The following is a 6,000-nucleotide window of genomic DNA, read 5'->3' as shown; positions in this document are numbered from 1 at the left end:
CTGAACTTTGATACCAAAATAGATAATAGGTATTTCCAAGAGGCAGCATATGCTCTGTGAAGAAGCCTCAGTGGGTGTTCCACCATGTGCTAGGCCAGTGTGCTAGGTGTTTCATGTATGGCATTCCATTAAAACAGCAGAGCAACACCTACTATGTAGCATGTGCTCTTTTCCTCCCAATTATATAAGCCAGAGCATCCCTATTAGTAATGCTATTTTATTACCAATTGTGTTAGTAGCTTACCTAAAATGGTAAATGATCAAGCTGAATTTGAACCCCAGAAGTTTGACTACCTGTTCTAACCACTACAAACCCTGTAACACTGTAAACCCCTGAGTCGGTAGGAAAAACTCTTGTTTTGATGATAAGTAATTTGAGACGATAAAGGGTCCTTGGGAGCACTCCCAATCACTTCTGGTTTGGTGCTGTCTGATTGGAATCAACTTCTGCTCAAATAAACTCTTAAGAAAACTTTAATATGCCTCAGTTTACCTCTTAACCTTTCTAGTGTCAGAGGAGGGAACTGAAGGAGCTCCCCAACAGCCTCCAGGAGCAACCAGCACCCAGGTGTCGGTACCAGCTGAGCCTCTTAGATGGATGCTTTCTCAGCGCCTCTGGAGGTGGGGGAAAGTCTCTCTCAGATCCTTGATTCTAGCTTTGCAGCTTTTGCATATGAGCTTTCAGGCTTTATTTGAGCATCTCTTTTTCCAGACTGGGTCCAGAAACTGGCCAGAGTCAGACTACATCCAGGGTCTGACTGGGTCTGACTTAGAAACCAGACTGGGGCCATTGTAAGGTCTCAGGTGAATAAAATTGTGTTTTAAGGCTGAACAAGTAGGTTAAACTTACCAAAGACAATCTTGAATTTCAGTGGCCACAGTGGAGAAATTTTAACCATCTTAAATCAGCTTATCCATTTACAAAGTGTCCTAGAGAAAAGGGGGTCTCAGCCAGACAGTCACTACCAATGCTGGAAGGGAAACTATTTTTTCTCCTCTAAGATTTCTGGTGACCAAGATGACACCCGCTGGGACACCCCACTCTGGAGCCTATGGACAGCATCCCGGGAAAATTTGCAGAAGCTGACAAAGAGTGAGAATTCTTACCCTGTCAGATTTCCCAGATCTCTATCTGTGGTGCCTGGTGGAGAGAGGAAGGTAAAATTTCACATTGTCCCTGCTTTTCCAATTCAGATGGGCAGGGAAAAGCATTAGTTATTGATACTTTTGTTCCCAGGGACAGCCATTGCCTCTTACATCTTCCCATGCATAGAAAAGCACTAAATTCCTTAACTTGAGATGTCTTGTTTTCTTTATTTAACAATAATCTTTTGACGTTCCCAATTACCTGCTCTTTGTTGCAAAAACTTCTATATATCCTGGCTCATCCCTTCACCTCCTCGGAGCAGTTTCTCAGAGTTATCTGAAACGATCTCTCCCGGGCTGCAGTCCTCATTTTGCCCCCAATAAAACTTACCTTGCAACTCTCATGTTGTTCGTATTTTTTTTAAGTCAATACCAGCTCTCAAGGGAATTGCCTGAATCTTTGTTTCTTTTGATTATCTTTGAGAGTGGCTCTGGATCTTGGGAGGGTAGTATCTTCTGCACCCTCTTTGAGGACCCCTCTTGTATCTAAGGGGTTGTTCAATACTGCCAGGAATATTTACTGTTTGTCCTGGTTGAAATCTGACAAGATATTGAAACCGAGCAGGACCCTGTGGAGCTCCTGGCACAACAGCCTTTCTATGTCCCCCATTTCTTGATTACAGGAAATAGGCTTCATTCAGCTTCCAGGACCTTCCCTGAGGTCCAAGGAGCAGGTTCAAACAGTTGCTAATTAGGAAAAGGAGGGGATGCAGAGAAAAGGGAGGAACAGTTAAGAGAAACAATAGTGCAGCCTTGGGGCCGGGTCCTGGTTCCCCCTCAAGGGATACACATAACATTAACTTTGAGCTGCTTTGCAGATACTGAAACCCCCACCAGGTGGGAGAAGTTAACTTACGCTGCTCACAAGCATGTAGACCCCAGACCGGTTGGAACCAGAAGGTTGTTGATGCTGACTCCCACTTACCTCACCAATGTCCACGAGCTGATCATGCCTTCCTCTTTGAACCATTACTATAAAACTCCTCACTCGACCCTCCAGGTTGGGACACACAGTTTTGAGGGCATTAGCCCACTGTGGTCCCATTTGCCTGGCAAAGCAGTAAAGCTATTCTTTTCTATTTCACCTAAAACTTGGTCTCCAAGATTTAATTCAATGTCAGAGTACAGAGGCTAGATTCAGCTTCAATATTTGAAAGATCTTTTTTTTTTTTAAAGTAGCTCAATGGTCAAATTGGAAGCTGATATTCAGAGCCTGATAGGAACTTTTTTTTAGGCCTTCTATCTTAAGCTAAAAAGCAACTTTGTACCCAGAGGGAGAGAAAAACATTCTGAAACCATTGTGGATGGGTTTACTAAAACATTCTGAAGAAACACAGTTCTAAATCTAGAACATAGGAATCTTTTGTTGTACATTTTAGTTGAAGATCTTCTCCCTGATATAAAGCAGCAAATTGAGGATTATGTAGTTTGATGGCTGTGTCAGAGTCTTGCTATCATTCAGGTTGCCATCCAGTTCCCTGAGGAATTAAAAACAAGTGTACTTGTCTTACAAATCATTACAAGAACAGAAATGGAGCTCTAGAAAAAATTTAAAGCACACCTATCCTTTTTACCAGTCCTCAAACCTTCTCTATTTACCTTGAAAGATGTGCAGATATTGTAAAAGGTCTGGATTTAGGAAACAAAAGCCCTTCCTGGAGAAACTCACATTCTTTCTCTGTGACTTTGAGAGGTAATGTTCTACTTAGTCTTCTCTAGGAACCCAGAGACATCTCTAGAAATGTAAACTTCAAAGTGGTAATTCTCATAAGACAAAACCTGAATGAGCATAAAAAGATGTTTTAGAAAGTTTATGGAAAAGGAATCTTGGAAAAGAAATTTTATGAGTGGTCAAGCTTACTATAAATTTGAAGGAATTTATTTAAGTTTTTAAATACTGAGCTTTTTAATATCAAAATTGCAGTGGTACAAAATTAGAATTTGGTTTTCTTCCTGTTGATAAAACAAAGTTTTATTGGAATATTGGTCTTCTCTTGATGAAAGACTGTGAAAGGTTTTATTTCTTTACCTCTTGGGTAATCTACCTGAAAAACAAAGGTTTTGTGTCTTACCAACATACAGGTTTCTGATAATTTTAAGATCATAAAACTAAACTCGATAAGAATATTCAGAACTAATGGAAAAACTGGATTCAAGCAGAATAAGAATTAATAATATAGTATTGAATAAACTAATGAGAAAGATTATCATTTTTTTACCTTTTCTTTGAAACATTGCTGGTAGCTTAATGTTTCATTTTTTCCAGATGTTTTGGAAACTTTTTTTTTTTGCTTATGTTATCTATGATTTACAGTAAGTTTGTAAAGTATACATCTGTAAACAGAATTAAAACATTTACTTTTTCTATGTACCTGATCCCTCCAGAATTCAAAAACTTATTTAGTATTCTTATTTTCATGGCAATATAGTTATTTACATAAGTTCAGTAAGAATCTGTTCTACTTGTAACAGGATACAATTGGAAACATTCATTATATTATCAAGGCTTTGACTGGAATGTCATATTTGAGAATATGCATAAAATCAGATATGCCCAGACAGTTTTAAGGAACTAAGGTAGACTTTATGGAGCCATTAACAGTTCCTTGGAAAAACAGGCCTGGTTTCTTGCTTATAGGGTTCCCAGCAGCCTTAACTGATGAGTAAGGAAGGTCACTTCTTAACAGGCCCAGGAACCTCATGGTATCTTGGGGATCTCAGAAAGAGAGAAATTCACCAAAATCTGTAATTGTTTCAGGCAAAGTCTGATGGTGAGTTATTGGCTTGTCTTCTTAGCCTGGAGAGACTTTTAAAAGTCCAACCTAAGATTCCTTATGAAAAGTTCCAGCAAAACAGTTTTTTAAAAGAGCAATCACTATTCTTGCTGCACTTAGGTAAACAGTCAGGCCAAGTTTAATGAGACTAGATTTATTTTACAAACAAAAGTCTTACTGAGTTCATATTTGATAGAAAGGAGGGTGATTATAAAGAAAAAAACTATGTTTCAGTATAAAATTATAACACAACCATGTGGATATCATATTCTTGTCTGTGCACCATCTTTGAGTTTTGTTATTTATCTGTAAACTAAATTAGACCCTGAATTCTTCTAGTTCTGTTACTGAAAGCTCAGCTTCTCTGTACACCAGTGCCAAATCCAATCTCAAGGACACGAGTTTTGGGTGAAGTAGAAAAGGATAGCTTTATTACTTTGCCAGGCAAAGGGGAATGCAGCAGGCTCCTGACTTGAAAAACTGTGTCCCAACCCCAGAGGATTTGATGAGAAGTTTTACAGCAGTGGTTCAAGGGTGGGGTCTCTGACAATATTAGTGTGTGTGTGCAGGGCTTGCACTCCCTTAATCTCTTCTCAGGTGGTTGGTCTCCTAATCCTGATGAGTTTCTCTGGTCCCTTCAGTCTTGCCTCAGGTGGTTTCTTGGCTGCTCTTCCCTTGATTAGCAACTGTTCTTTGAATCTTCCCTTTGGAACTCAGGGCAGGTCATGGAGGCTGGAGTCTTGATTACAAGAAATGGGACAAAAAAAGCCTCCAGGCCCGGGAGCCCCACAGGGCCCCACCTGACTTCAGTTTCTTCAAATATCTGGCTATAACTCTCCAGACAAATGTTTCCAATTTTCTGCCACCCTTCTGATTTGGAATCACTAAGAAAAAGACTGGCCTTGAAGCTCCTTGGAAGGGACCATACCAGGTCCTACTCACTCCCCAGATGGCAGCCAAACTTCAGGGACTTGACTCTTGGGTCCACACCTTCCAGTTAAAAAGGGTTTTCCTCCAGGTTCTTGGAACTGCATACCAACTGGAGATCTAAAATTTAAATTGACTAGGGAAGTTTCTCTTCAGAAGCAGAGAGCACCTTGAGGTGGAGAGCTCTGCCAAGGTCACACATCAAGATCTTCATCTCCATAAAGCCTTTTTGTTACTTGCTATTTCTCTTTGTAGATGTGCAGGAAGGTAATCTTCCTTAACTCTGGCAACTATTGCTGAATCTAGTGCTAAAGCCATTGCTGTACAACAAAAGTCCCTAGGCTTCTTTTCTAAGGTGGTTTTAGAAAATAGAATTGCTTTAGATTCCCTGTTGGTTCAAAAAGGAAGTGTCTGTGCCATAGAAAATATCTCTTGGTGTACCCTGATCAACACTTCTGGTATTGCAGCAAATAGAGGAACTTAACAAAAAATCCACTTGGCTAAAACAGTTTGATCTCCCTCCAGGTACATTCTTTGACTTATTTGATACCAACTGGTTTGGTTCCTAGGGGCTCTGGCTATGGAATATACTTCAGTCTCTTGGTATTATCCTCCTATTAACTATCATTGCAGTCTCCCTCATGCACATGTCCTCTCAAAGGTCTTAAATTCATGTTCACAGCCACCATCAGTACACCAGATGGTCTCACTGCACTAGGAGAGACAGAAACAAGATGGACAATGAGATGAGATGAACAACAAAAACAATTCTCCAGGTCTGACATCATAGCCCACTAGCTTCACAATGAGACAAGAACAACTTAGCTATGATGACTGAGAGTGGTGTTAATACTCAATTTGGGGTCAACGTCTCATGAGTGAGAGGATGACCAAAATGGGGAATTGTTAGCCTAATTAAACAAGGAGGCCATTAGACTGAGGTGGTTCTAATACTGTGGCAGCCTATGTAAGCAAACCAAAACCTCAGCCTGTAAATGCCTCGAGGTTATGAAATCAAAATGTTAATGATGACTGATCACAAACAGCCAACTGGGCTTTACATTATAGCCAATCAATTACTTTCTTACTTTAGCCTTTTCTCTATAAAAATCTCTCCCTGAGCTCCTGAGAGAGGAGTATTCCTAACCACTTC

Source organism: Monodon monoceros, unplaced genomic scaffold (assembly GCF_005190385.1).
Source record: "Monodon monoceros isolate NGI ecotype Baffin Bay Population unplaced genomic scaffold, NGI_Narwhal_1 Super_Scaffold_3, whole genome shotgun sequence".
Classification (NCBI taxonomy): domain Eukaryota; kingdom Metazoa; phylum Chordata; class Mammalia; order Artiodactyla; family Monodontidae; genus Monodon; species Monodon monoceros.
Note: the sequence above shows the minus strand (reverse complement) of the source record.